The following is a 15207-nucleotide window of genomic DNA, read 5'->3' on the forward strand; positions in this document are numbered from 1 at the left end:
AGTTTTTTTTAGATAGCAGCAATCAAACACAGCCAGTACAAAAGACTCTTCAGCTTGGAGAAGAAACTTTTAGGGGAAATATGATAGAGGTCTATAAATACTGAGTACTCATTCAAAAAAAAAAAAAAAAATAACGAAGCTCCTGGCCAAGGTAAGCCCTGACAAAGCAGAGCAGAATGGAGAAGGGGCCACAGCTGCCACTAGAGTGGGACAGACTAAAGCAGCAGAGAATCCAGGGCAGCCACAAGACACAGTCAAGGAAGCACAGGATCCAGGTCAGACCAAACAGCAAAGGATCTGTGACAGAACAAGGCAAGTTGGAGCTCCATTTCCAAGGCAGCAGTGGATCTGGGGCAGAACATGTAAAAGGTGCTGGATCCTCCATAGACCCCATTATAGGGAATGGGACTCGATATATCACTTTTCTGTGGTTTTTGCAATTACATTTAAAGCGGTTTACATAGTATAAAGGTACTTATTTGTACTTGGGGCAATAGAGGGGTTAAGTGACTTGACCAGAGTCCACAAGGAGCTGAAGTGGAAATCGAACCCAGTTCTATAGAGCAGATTCGGAGGATCTGGCTTTTAACAAGTCCTGATGGATGGAGATGCACATGGATTGGAGGAAATGAAAGGCAAGTGAGGGAGGGTATGTCACACATGGATGAACGAGAGGGAAAGGGAAAAGAGAGGAAGATATGCCACACATGGATGAATGAGAGGGGGAAGGGAAGAGAGAGGGAGGTATGCCTGCACATGGATGGGGGTAAAGGAGACAGATGGAAAACTAGAATTCAGAAAAGGGACAGAAAAATGGAAGAAAAGCTGAATGTGAAAGATCAGTGCCAATAAAGATGGACAAGGACATAAGTGAAACAAAAAGGGGGGGGGTGAGACAGAAGCTGAGTTAACAGAATAGACAGAAAGTAGTAGAACCAGAGACCAAGACCGGCATGATCAGAAAAACAAAATCACAAAAAGTAACAGTGGAAGCGATCAATAAAAGTGAAAATCATCAATAGTGCTGCAATGATCTTTGTTCACCTCTAAGGAAGGCTCGATACGGCCAAGTTTTGGCTGTGTGGCCTGTGTCAGGAGTCTTTCATAGTCCAACAGCAGGGCTATGAAAACATCAGCACACTGCTCAATCAAAACACCAGTTAGCTCCGACCGTAACAAACTTCAATGCTAGGTTGGAAGCTAACTTGTAGTTTTGCACATCAAACCGTGCTGTGGTGGTGGTTGTGTGTGTAGGGGGGGGGGGGGGGGGAGGGGGGGAGGGGGTACTGCACCAAGGGAGAGGAAGGGAGGAAACTTGGACAGAGTGGGCCCTGTGGCTCAGGACCACTTTTGGTTTTTTTTTTTCTTCTAGAAAAAAAAGGCACCGGTACTCATAGAGGGCCTGCCACCCCCCATATCTAGCTTGCCAACCCTGTTGCCACCCCAGATATTTCTGTCTAGAAACGCCACAGTCAGGACTCCAATGATAAAGTTCAAAGGGAAGCTACGCCACTGGTTCTAACCACAGTATGTTGTGTCCCAGTATTATAGAAGTTACATTATTTTAGTATACACTGGACCTTTCAACCCACTCCCTCAACTAACCCAGGCCTCCTTCTCCTCTTTTCCTGATATCACCGAAGAGGACACTGCCCACCTTCTTTCCTCCTCGAAATGCACAACTTGTTCCTCTGATCCCATCCCCACCAACTTACTTAACACCATCTCTTCTACTGTTACCACCCAAATCTGTCATATCCTCAATCTCTCTCTCTCCACTGCAACTGTCCCTGACACCTTCAAGCACGCCGTAGTCACACCACTCCTCAAAAAACCATCACTAGACCCTACCTGTCCCTCCAACTACCACCCCATCTCCCTCCTACCCTTCCTCTCCAAGATACTCGAACGTGCCGTTCACAGCCACTGCCTTGATTTTCTCTCCTCTCATGGCATCCTCGATCCGCTTCAATCCGGTTTTCGCCCTCTACACTCGACAGAAACGGCACTCACTAAAGTCTGTAATGACATGTTCCTTGCCAAATCCAAAGGTCACTATTCCATCCTCATCCTCGACCTATCCGTCGCTTTTGACACTGTCAATCATGATTTACTTCTTGCCACACTGTCCTCATTTGGGTTCCAGGGCTCTGTCCTCTCCTGGTTCTCCTCTTATCTCTCCCACCATACCTTTAGAGTACATTCTCTTGGATCTTCCTCCACCCCCATCCCGCTCTCTGTTGGAGTTCCTCAGGGATCTGTCCTTGGACCTCTTCCTGGGCTCGCTGATCTCATCTCATGGTTTCCAATATCATCTTTACGCCGACGACACCCAGCTTTATCTCTCCACACCAGACATCACTGCGGAAACCCAGGCCAAAGTATCGGCCTTTATCCGACATTGCCTGGATGTCCAACCGCCACCTGAAACTGAACATGGCCAAGACCGAGCTTATCGTCTTTCCCCAAAACCCATTTCTCCTCTTCCTCCACTCTCTCTCTCAGTCGATAACACCCTCATCCTCCCCGTCTCATCTGCCCGCAACCTCGGAGTCATTTTTGACTCCTCCCTCTCCTTCTCTGCGCATATCCAGCAGACAGCCAAGACCTGTTGCTTCTCTCTAACATCAGCAAAATTTGCCCTTTCCTCTATGAGCACACCACCCGAACTCTCATCCACTCTCTCATTACCTCTTGCCTTGACTACTGTAACCTACTCCTCACTAGCCTGCCACTTAACCATCTATCCCCCCTTCAATCCGTTCAGAACTCTGCTGCACGTCTTATATTCCGCCTGGACCGATATGCTCAGATCACCCCTCTCCTCAAGTCACTTCACTGGCTTCCGATCAGGTACCGCATACAGTTCAAGCTCCTCCTTCTAACCTACAAATGCACTCAGTCTGCAGCCCCTCATTACCTCTCTACCCTCATCTCCCCTTTCGTTCCCACCCAAAACCTCCGCTCACAGGACAAATCCCTCCTCTCAGTACCCTTCTCCACCACCGCCAACTCCAGGCTCCGCCCTTCTGCCTCGCCTCACCCTATGCTTGGAATAAACTTCCTGAGCCCTTAAGCCAAGCCCCCCCCTGCCCATCTTCAAATCCTTGCTCAAAGCCCACCTCTTCAATGTCGCCTTCGGCACCTAACCTTTATACCTCTATTCAGGAAATCTAGACTGCCCAATTTGACTGCCCCTATTTGAATGACTGTACATTTGTCCTTTAGATTGTAAGCTCCTTGAGCAGGGACTGTCCTTCTATGTTAAACTGTACAGCGCTGCGTAACCCTAGTAGCGCTTTAGAAATGTTAAGTAGTAGTAGTACCTTTGCTGAAAAATATGAAACTTTGTTATATCTTCCTTAAACAATATAGCACAGGGAAGGAAACTGTACACATATGAAGGCAAACCCATGCTTCACACATACTTCTCCCTCCTATATAAGTACTGTGATAAATATGTATCAACAAAATTTGCATTACTGAATGAAAATATCATTCAATCCCAACACCATATGATTAAAATAATATAAGAAAATATCAAAGCTAAAAATACACTAAGCAGAAGATGGGATCTGTTCATTTTTTTCCAACAGAATAATTCAATCAACCCCTTGCTGTTAGACTGAACTGAAGAAAAGAAAAACTGAATTATACACTTACTGTATAATAATTCAATTCTTCAACATGAGAAGGAAAAAATTGCAAGACTAAAATGTATTTAGCTTTTGCCTGTGGGAGTTCATTCAAACAACCCACCACAGAAATGTGGAACAAGATAGCAGGTCAGGACAACAATACCCATTTAGCCTGCCCAATTTAATTCCCATTGCACTGTCACAGGTAATTTCTGGCTTTCCCTTTTATCCTCTGTAATTAAGGATCCTCTATGCCTAACTCCACCTCTATTAAAGGTGTCTCAACATCATGGGAAGTTTAGGTCAGAGAAAATACATTATCCTGCCCACACCCACATCCTCTTTTCCTTAGCCCCACTTCTCAGTGGCACTATTCAATAAGCCTTACTCTATCATTTTTTCCTCTAGTGCAGAGGTGCACAAACCAGTGGCGTAGCCAAGGGTGGGCTTGGGTGGGCCCATGCCCACCCACTTTGGGTTCAGGCCCACCCAGTAGCAGCATACCTATGATGTGGCTGGCAGGGATCCCCAAGCCCCACCAGCTGTAAACTCCCAACAACTGTCCCTCCTGCATACCTTGTAAGTAGCAGATCTTCGCCTGCAGTGAGCAGTGACATACATACTGCTCGCGCCAGCCCCACAGCCTTCCCTCTGATGTATTTCTGCCTAGGCAGAAACAGGAAATTGCATCAGAGGGAAGGCTGTGGGGCCAACATGAACAGTGTGTATTAGTTGCTGCTAGCTGCTGGTGAAAATCTGCTATTTAAAAGGTATACGGGAGAGGGGGGATGTTTGAGAGATCATATGGCATGCAGGCAAGAGAAGGAGAGACCAAATCACGTGTGGGACAGGGCGAGGTTCCTCTGCCCACCCATCTTGGGCCCAGGCCCACCCAAAATTGGGTGTCTGGCTATGCCCCTGGCACAAACTGAGTCCCTCAAACTAGACAACATTTCAGGATTTCTGCAATGAATACACACAAGAGCTACTTTCATGCAGTACCGCTACTGTAAAAACAGATCTCATGCATATTCATTGTGGAAATCCTGAAAACTCAAGTGGATTGTGTCCTTCAAGATCTGCACTGAAATGGCTCCAGCAATTCCAATCTAGCTTCATCTATCTTTATCCATTCCACTTTTAGGGGGTAACCATTTTTTTCTTTCACAGTTAAACCCCATTTTCTTCACCAATTTCGCTTTATATTATTTGTAACAATCCTCTGTTAGTTTTGTCTGACACTGCACACATGGAGACAAGTGTTCCTTACATTTTGCCGCTGCTCACAGAGCTGGTGCAGGTAAGCTCGTCCTCCAACAATCACTATCTGGGCATTGCGTGGATTGGTGAGGTATGCATCAAGCTGTCTCTGCCGCGAACGATACCAGCAGACGTAGAAGAAGATTTATGATGATAAATACTATCACTATTCTGGAAGATGGTAAAAAGAAAACAAATTGCATGGTCAAAACAATGACCTCACAAGAAATGGAGTCGTCATTCACAGGGAAATTAGGGGAAACCTGAAGCCAAACAGCTGCTAGAGAACTCCATGGCTTTCTACCCCATTTTTATGAGTATTTCCTTAATGAGACATTTCAATATACATCTGAATCCCCACACCTTAGTCACTTTCTACCCCTCACTGACAGTAATGAAGCCATGAAAATAACTTGATTGCAAAAATCTGAATAGGAAATCTTTGAGGTTTAGGGCGGAAAGAGATTTTGATTTAGTTCAGACCTTTTAGTAATAGCTCAAAGAGAGTTACATTCAGGTACAGTAGGTACTCTTCCTGTTCTTGGAAGGCTTACAATCCAAGTTTGTACCCAAGGCAATAGAGGCTAACATGACCTGCCCAAGATCATCATGAGCATCAGTGGGATTTGAATCCTGGCTTCCCTGGTTCTTGGAAACAATCCAAACACTGGAGTTAGCCACAAATCAAAAACTCCTCAGAAGTCTTGGGAAAAGGAGTTTATTGAAGAAAGCAAGTGCCAAACCACAGTCAGGTTATCGATCCACAATGGTCATGATCATACAGTGTCTTGCCTGGAAGTTAGTTACAAAAACCTATGAAAATATAAAAGACATTTGAGGAGTTCCCAACTCGTGGCCAACTATCATTTGGTTTGTGCATCATTGGTACTTGGATTCCTCTCTTGCATTTGGTTCCCTGGTTCAGCCTATTGATCTAACTATTAGGCTGCTCCTCCACTCCATGCAGTGCCCTCCTCTCTATCCAGGTTAGTCACCTCTCACCTCCATGCATGTGTCTAATCCTGAAACATGGTGCTGTGTCAAGTCGTACCTACCAATAAGCATTATTTCCTTCTCTCATCTCTAGGTCTCATTTGGAAGTGTCCTATTCATCACTCCACTATATAGCGAATCCACTCTGCACTCCACTATATAGCGAATCCAGTTTCTCCACTTCTGTGGTTGTCCTATGTCTAATCCCTGCCATTCCCAATGGACAGGGGACTTGTAAAGAGGTTTCTTATAAGACCACATTCTACACTGCCGCCACAGGTGACAAATACTATTCACCTTTCCACTTCTTCAAAGCAAGCATTTTGTCTTAAATCACAGTCATTTCAGATTTAGATTTAGCTCACACATTTTTTAAGAAGCTCAAGGCAGGTTATATTCAGGTATCGTAAGTTATCTCCCTGTTCCTAGAAGGCTTGCAATTTAAGTTTGTAATTGAGGTAATGGAGGGGTGAAGTGACTTGCTCAAGGCCAAAAGGAGTATCATTAGGATTTGAATCCTGGTTCTCAGAGTAACTGCTAGACTGCTCCTCCACTCATGTATACATTACATTGGGATCCTTTTACAAAGATGCGCTAGAGTTTTTAGTGCGCGCTAAAAATAAGTGCGCTAAATGCTAGATACGCCCATATATTCCTATGGGCGTCTCTAGTGTTTAGTACACGCTAATCATTAGTGCGCACTACAAACACTACCACACCTTTGTAAAAGACCCCGTGTAGGGACATAATTGAAAGGGGCGCCTTTCCTGAGGACGTCCTCGCAGGACATCCCGGCAAAGGGGCGGGGAAACCCGTATTATTGAAACAAGATGGGCGTCCATCCTTCGTTTCAATAATACGGTCTGGGAAGCCCAAATCTTGACATTTAGGTTGTCCCTAGAGATGGTCGTCCTTAGACTTGGTTGTTTCTGATTTTCGGCAATAATGGAAACTAAGGACGCCCATCTCAGAAATGACCAAATGCAAGCCCTTCGGTTGTGGGAGAAGCCAGCATTCGTAGTGCACTGGTCCCCCTCACATGCCACGACACCAACCGGGCACCCTAGGGGGCACTGCAGTGGACTTCAGAAAAAGCTCCCTTACCTTGTGTGCTGAGCCCCCAAAAGCCCCCCCCAAAACCCACTACCCACAACTTTACACCACTACCATAGGCCTTACAGGTGAAGGGGGGCACCTACATGTGGGTACAGTGGGTTTGTGGTGGGTTTCGGAGGGCTCATATTTACCACCACAAGTGTAACAGGTAGGGGAGGGATGGGCCTAGGTCCGCCTGCCTGAAATGCACTGCACCCACTAAAACTGCTCCAGGGACCTGCATACTGCTGCGACGGACCTGAGTATGACATTTGAGGCTGGCACAAAATATTTTTAAACTATTTTTTTGCGGGTGGGAGGGGGTTAGTGACCACTGGGGGAGTAAGGGGAGGTCATCCCTGATTCCCTCCGGTGGTCATCTGGTCAGTTTGGGCACCTTTTCGTGGCTTAGTCGTAACAAAAAAAGGACCAAGTAAAGTCATCCAAGTGCTAGTCAGGGGCGCCCTTTTTTCTGATTATGGGTCGAGAACGCCTATGTGTTAGGCACGCCCAAATCCCGCCCCTGGGAACTTTGGTCATCCCATGACGGAAAGCAGTTGGGGACGCCCAAAATCAGCTTTCGATTATGCCGATTTGGGCGACCCTGGGAGAAGGACGCCCATCTTCCGATTTGTGTCGAAAGATGGGCGTCCTTCTCTTTCGAAAATAAGCCTTGATAGTTACATATAGAGAATGATGGGAGAAAAAGACTAACTGATCCATCTAGTCTACAGTTCTTCATATCCACAATTCCCATGAATGGATATCTCGGATAGCTACTGGGCACAGCTTCCTGTGGGATATTAGGTCTTATCCATTTTGTCATCTTGTTGCTCCTGAATTCCTTATCCTCCCAGTTAGCTGAGAATGCAAGAATGCTTATTTAGTTCATATCCAGTAACTCTCCCGTAGCTAGCCTATCCTCAAGTTCAATAATACAAACATCCATCCCACACCTTGGCCACTGTCCAAATATTTTAGCCTCTCAAGTCAAGCTTGAGCTCATCTTTACAGATTGCAATCCAATGCCACTAATCCACCACCCAACCCAGTCAACATGAAGCAAATGTAGCTGCCAGACCCATTCAGCATCACGGGCACCTGCATTTCCACTAGGAAGGATCATTATTACTGTACTTGTAGTTTATCAGATAGACCCAGCTGATTATAATATTGACAAAATTAATTGAAATTAATACAACAAAAAAAACCCTCTAAATCCCAGTGATGTTCTGAAAAGTCAACAAACCATGCCCCGAATTTCAAATATAAAATAAATGCAGCAGGCCAAGGTATAATACTGCAGATGCAGATATTTATGTATATTATATGCATATATAAAATAAGAGAATGCTTTATTATAGTTAAGAATTCAGTTTATAACAGGCAACAAACTCCTCATGAAGTCCTCACAGGGCAGCTAAGAACTAACTGACTTTGGGTGAGCTCTCCTTTAAATGGCAATTTATTAGCCGATTGGTTCTAATACCCTTGACATGTATGTTTTTGATCTCTGTATCCCCCTCTCTGCTTTCCTACACAGAATCCATCTCCCTTTGCTCTCCAACCTATGTATCTTTCTTTCCTTTTTCTATAAAAATGTTGAATCTATTTTACCTTTTAAAAAAATTTGTACATTAAAACAATAATTTGAAATGGGAACTTTTTTTTTTAATTCTTAACCACATTTAAAAATCCTCCTGAAGTACAATGCATAAGAATTTGTACCACAGTATATACTCTTCCATTCTTCCAGCAGACAAAAAATTACAAAATATTGTTACTTGATACTCAAGGCTTTGCGCCTTCTATCTGAACAGTCGGCTCTGGAAAGGCCTCATAAGCTTGGCACATCATTATGGATTTCTCTGGTGTCATTTTCCAAAGTGTCTGGATATGCTTACATTTTACTTTCTGCAAATCTAACCCAGCTTGGATAGGTCCTCCTCCTAGCACAATAAGCCAGACATGCTGCTCTAGGGCTCCACTTACTTGATGTGAATCATTTGGAGCTGACAGATGTACATTCTAATTTGGAATATGGTAAACAATTATATCAAAGACAGAAAAGAGGGTGACAGCAGCTATTATATGCTAATGAGAAGCATGTTTCCTGCACCTATAACTCGAGGGCTGCAGCAATAAATCTGTTCCAGACACTCCTTTCCCTCTGCACCAGCCCAGTACTTACATGTACCAGTATAGCTCCATGATCTCTTCTCGTCACGCTCATAAGTGGCACGCCAGCCAACAACCCTGCATGGAGAAGAAAAGAAGCAAAATGACGGGTTACTGCATATTACTAAACTACTCTCAATTATCTTATTTTATCTTACTTAGTTCTTATAGCCTGCAGAATACTTACTCAGCTCATTGCAGATAACAAATTAAGAGGAACTAGAACAAAAACAGTCCTGAAAATTATAACATACTTTAGCGCTGTCATGAAACACCTAGCCACCCGCCTGGGGTTACCCCGCGGCCACTTACAGGGTCTATCCCCAGCACAGCTCATGTCTGCCTGCACCTGCCGCTTGTGCTCTACACTAGCACCTTCCTCCCACCGACTGGGTCACAACTGCCTTTCGGCGAGTCTCTCACTCTCCAATTATCCCCAGTGATTTCTAGGTTACTGGAGTCACACTCCCAGTGGTCCCAAAGTTCCCAGAAAGCACTCACAGACTAAACACAAAAGCCACCAGGATTCTTTATCAGTCCAGACAGAGAGGCAATAAACTAAATATTATATATTGTCTTAAAAAAAAATTAAACAGTGGAACAAATTAGTGCTTGCAAACAAAAAAAGGTAACTGAAATATGGATCAATTATAACACTAACTAAACATTTGCTTACTTCCTAGAAAGTACCTGGGGAGATCAGGACATATAATTCACCAAGCCTCAGCAAAGAGATCTATCTGTCTCTCTTTTCTCACAGGCTAAGATTGAAGCAACAACCAGCTGGGTAATTTCAAACTCCAGGTCAATCCAAACCCAGTCAACAAGTTTTAAAAGTATACTGATCACACAGTACTGTAGATTGACTTCTTCACTAAGGGGTCCTTTTACTAAGGTGCACTGAAAAATGAGCAGCGCTAGTATAGGCACGTGTTTTGGGTGTGCAAAGATCTATTTTTCAGCACGCCTGTAAAAAAGGCCTTTTTAAATTTTTGCCAAAAATGGACATGTGACAAAATAAAAATTGGCAAATGTCCATTTTGGATCTGAGACCTTACCCACCCATTGACTTAGTGGTAAGGTCTCACATGGTAGCTGTGCAGTAATCGTTTACGTGCGTAGAATGATGATTACCGCCCGATTTCCGCCACATGCAGGAAAATAAACATTTTCCAGTGTGCGTAGCACATGCATATAAAGAACTAAATTACCGCCCAGGCCACGCGGTAGCCAGGTGGTAACTCCAAATTGATGCGCCTATGCACCTACATAGCTTAGTAAAAGGGCCCCTAAGTGAAACTAAAAGAGGGCATGCACTTATCTTTAACAGGTTTAACAAAAAACATGCACCACTTGCTAGCCAAACTAGAGAAATACATTTCAAAAGTTAGTAAAGGCAATTTTACAGATTTAAAACACACTGGGGCCCTTTTACTAAGAGAAAGACCGTGGCAGGTCCCCACGGGGTTCCTCCAACAATTAATTGAGATAGGAAAAAATTGTTAGTGCTGTTTGATGATCGTCTCTATTTGCAAACATCGGGTATAAGCTATGGGGGCGCCTTTTGGCCCCTCCATAGCAAATTTGTTTATGGCACATAAAGCAGCATGTGTATACGTCTTCCAAATTCCACAAAATAGCTTACTGGGGTCACTACATTGAGGAAAAACACACAGTGGATCCAAAAAAGTCCTCTCACAATGAGTGTCTTCCTGAACAAGGTCTTTATTAATAGTAGCAGAATTGACCCTTAACACAAAGATCATGAGGAGAGAAAATGAGGAGAGAAAATCAAATCCACAACATTGTATGATGTCATAATAAAGAACATACCTAGTATATCTGTAGAGAACAGTGCCTCGTAGGTCAAGTAAAGAAACAGCACTAAAACTGCTAAAAACGATATCTATAATAAATATGTAAGGCAATGAAATAAATAAATGAATACACATTGTGCATACAATCATATATGGCAGAATGAAATAAATAATGATAAAAAACAAAAAATATAATAATAAGAGCAGAGAACAGGAGTATGGACAGGGATCTCAAAACAAACTCAAATAAAATGAAAAAAAAGAAAAAAATGATCATAATAATGGTGAACTCATGTGTGTAACAGTGAAAAATCAAAAGTCAAAAATCAAAAATTAAAGATGTTTTGAACAATAAGAATAGAAATGAGGCAGGACTGTGGCAATCCACAAAAAATAAATTAAAAAATTAAATTAGCAAATGACAAAGATAGTCTAAATACCTGACAAATTAGTACTGATGAAACGAGAAAACAGAAAAAAAGCCTAATAATTAAAAAAAAGACACTTGAAATAATAATGAAATATAAAGATAACAATAAAAATCAAATTAAAAGAGTGATATGTGGCAGATACTGAACAGGACCTATAAAATCACACATTCAACTACAAGGAAAAACAACATGGTGTAGGGGAAATCACCTATATGCCATATATATAGACCCTAGCAAACATGTGGTTAAGAAATAAACGGAACTACATGCTAACAAAGGTACTAATGCGTGTAAACTCATGAGTTATATTGAATGGTACTAAGATAACGATTAATGCAAAACAAAAGACAAAAATATATAGGCATCTATGGGTATAACGCTGTGCCGAAATGAGTGGTGATACGATTCCTTTCAAACAAGGGTAGATATGTTTAGGTTTTATAGGAAATTATTAAAAAAAACTTTTTTTCTAACTATACAGAGGGTTACCAAGATGCCTCAGTAATTAAAGGCAAATCTAAATGGCTTCCGCCGGGACCTCCAGATCCTGTGGTTTTTACTTTTATAAGTGTGTTCTTTTAGACATAGAATGCCTTGAAAGGAAGAATCGTAAGGCTCATCATAACCTCACCAAAGATGAGCATAATGCCTTATTAACACTCTCTCAGAACCGAGATATTGTTATAAAACCGGCTGATAAGGGTGGAGCTATTGTCATACAAAATAGACAAGAATATATCATGGAAATACAACGACAGATCCTTGATATAGAATATTATATCCAACTGGAAGAAGATCCTACTGACCAACTTCAGAAAGACATATTAGAATTAGTGTCTTATGCTTTTGATGCTGGGTATATTACTCTTAAAGAAAAGAATTACCTTACAGTAAGTGTCCTTCGTTCCACCATATACACTCTTCCTAAGATAATAAAAGGTTGGATAATCCACCCCGGTCGTCCAATCATTTCAGGTAACGGTTCAGTTTTAGAGCCACTGTCTCAGTTTGTAGACCACTTCTTAAGACCCTTTGTCCCAGAGATCGATTCATACGTTAGAGATTCATCCCATATGATCAATATTCTAGAAATGTTTGATGGAGACCTTGAAGATGTCACTATGGTGACTTTGGATATAGAATCTCTCTACACCAATATTCCTCAGTTGGAAGCCCTGATAGTAATAGAGAATATACTTAAGAGAAGAACCCAAGAGCGACGCATTCCCAATCATTTTATACTTGCCTTGGCCACTATTGCTCTCACCAAGAACTATTTTGGTTTTGATGGTAGTTTTTTCCAACAGATCAAAGGGACAGCCATGGGGTCAGCCATGGCCCCTGACATTGCAAATCTATATGTTGCCCAGTTTGAAGAGAGATTTCTTAGAATACATCCATATGAAAAAGAGATCAGAATGTACAAACGTTATATAGATGACATCTTCCTGCTATGGAAAGGCAACACAGATAGTTTATCCTCTTTTATGACTTGGTTGAATACTAGGGACCCTAATCTACGGTTTCAAATGCACCATCATAATGAGATTCCTTTTTTGGACATTTTGATACAAAAAACCACATATTTATATTATTTATATTATTTATTTATTTGTTACTTATATCCCACATTTTCCCACACATGCAGGCGCAATGTGGCTTACAGAGAATTACATAAGAGTACAAACTTAACAGCTTAGGCAAGCATAAAGAAGTAAACATGGGGAAGAAACTAACAAAGTGAACTAAGTAGGGTAAGGGACAAGGGATGTTTTAATCAACATGGTAAATTGAGGGATAAGTCTTAGCAAAGAGGAATGTCTTTAACAACTTCTTAAAAGGGCATGGTCCACTTGAGTTTTAAGGTGGCGAGGTAACGTGTTCCAGTATTTGGGACTCCAGTAACGGAAAGACGAGGCGAAGATTTTCTTATACTTGACTCCCTTACAATTCGGGAAATGGAGGTGAAGATAGGACCGAGCAGCAGGGTTGGCATTTCTAGGCGGAAGGTCAATCAAGGGGAACATGTATTCCGGGGCATCCCCATAGATGATTTTATGTGTTAGGGAGCAGATCTTAAAAGCAATGCGCTCCTGTACAGGTAGCCAATGAAGTTTAAAGCGTAGGGGGTCAGCGTGTGCAAAACGCCGCTCGTTTAGGATGAGCCTCGCCGCGGTGTTCTGAGCCGTTTGGAAAGTTTTCAGTAAGGAGGCCTGGCAACCCACATAAATACCACTACAATAGTCCAGGTGGGATAGGACAAGCCAGTGGACAAGGGTACGGAACAAGTCTCTGGGAAGGAGGTATCTGATACGTCGAAGCCTCCACATGGCCTGGAACATTTTTTGGAGACCAAGTGTACATGATCAACCAGCTGGAGATGTGAATCCAGGTGCACCCAAAAGTCTCAGGCTGTTGTCAATCGGGAGGGCAGAGCCCAGAACTGGAAGCATTGTGTCTGTTACATGTGCGTGCTTGGACGAGAGGATGAGACAATGAGTTTTTTCCCTGTTTAGCCTGAAGCGAAAACCCTGGCCCATTGTTCTAAAGTGGAGAAGCAGGCATCTATGGGTTTAAAACTACCATATATAGGAAACCTACAGATAAGAACAACTATTTACATTTCACTAGCTTTCATAATAGATCATTGAAAGAAAACTTACCATATTCACAGTTTTTGAGGTTGCGTAGGCTATGTACAGATTTGACGATTTTCAAGCTAAATCAGTAGATATGTCTAACAGGTTCAACTCCAGAGGATATCCCCATTCATGTGTAAATAATAGTTTAAAGAGGGCTATAAATAAGAATAGGAATGATCTCCTGATTGCTAAGCCAGACAAATCTAGCCCAGATCTGGTCTGTACCTTAAAATATTCACATTTATCTGGTGGTATTAGAAACATCATTAAAAAACATTGGCATATCTTGGAGACACACACCTGCTTCACAAATCTAGTTCCAGTCATTGCACACTCTCGCAATCGTAATATCAGAGAATTTTTGGTCCCCTCTACCCTTCCAGAGCTTAGGCCCACAAGAAGAGACGTCTTCGGCCATATACCATGCGGGAGATGCTCAGTGTGCAAACACTCACTTACCATCACTTCATTTCATAGTAAGCATAATAATAAAAATTATACTCTTAGACAATTCTCAGATTGCAACACTACCGGTGTCATTTACATCATAATATGTCCCTGTGATTTACTCTATGTAGGGAAAACTAAGAGAGCCATAAAAACAAGAATTATAGAACATAGGAGTTGCCTTACAAGGCAGGTACACAGCGCCCCTCTTGTTACACATTGGGTTGAAAAAATCATACAATTGAACATCTAAAATTTTTTGTATTCAAAAAAATATATATGTCTTGGAGAGGTGGCAATATAGATGAGAAATTGTTAAGGGAAGAACAGAGAACTATATATACACATTAGGCACAGTTATACCGCATGGACTCAATATGGACATGGATTTCAGTTCCTTTTTATGATTCATTCTCATTTATTGTTCTCAATTTTCCTGTGTTTTCACTTTTTTATTATTATATTATTTTGATATTCATTATTATTATTTTATTTTCATTTTTATTTTTTTATTATTATTCATATTTTGATTTTTTCATTGAGGCTGTGTTCCTTTTCTTTTTTCTTTCGTTCAATTTATTTTATATTTTTTGTGTAGTGTCAATATTAGTATAATTCATTTTTTCACTTTTTATTATTTCATATAAGTACTTTATATGTGTTTAGTCACCATTTTTTTATAAGATATTTTGTACATGTTTTGATG

The 15207-nt window shown here is 41.9% G+C and overlaps 1 long non-coding RNA gene across 2 annotated transcripts in view; it reads right to left on the bottom strand.

Annotated features, from left to right (window-relative positions):
• Positions 1-15207, bottom strand: part of LOC115460271 — a 164087-nt gene that overhangs the window by 32235 nt on the left and 116645 nt on the right. For both annotated transcript variants that reach the window (XR_003940442.1, XR_003940443.1), the window contains exons 2-3: positions 9178-9242; positions 4909-5069 (exon numbers count right to left, since the gene is read on the bottom strand). This is a non-coding gene — a long non-coding RNA (uncharacterized LOC115460271). The remainder of the gene's footprint in view (positions 1-4908; positions 5070-9177; positions 9243-15207) is intronic.

The sequence above is a fragment of the Microcaecilia unicolor genome, chromosome 1 (assembly GCF_901765095.1).
Source record: "Microcaecilia unicolor chromosome 1, aMicUni1.1, whole genome shotgun sequence".
Classification (NCBI taxonomy): domain Eukaryota; kingdom Metazoa; phylum Chordata; class Amphibia; order Gymnophiona; family Siphonopidae; genus Microcaecilia; species Microcaecilia unicolor.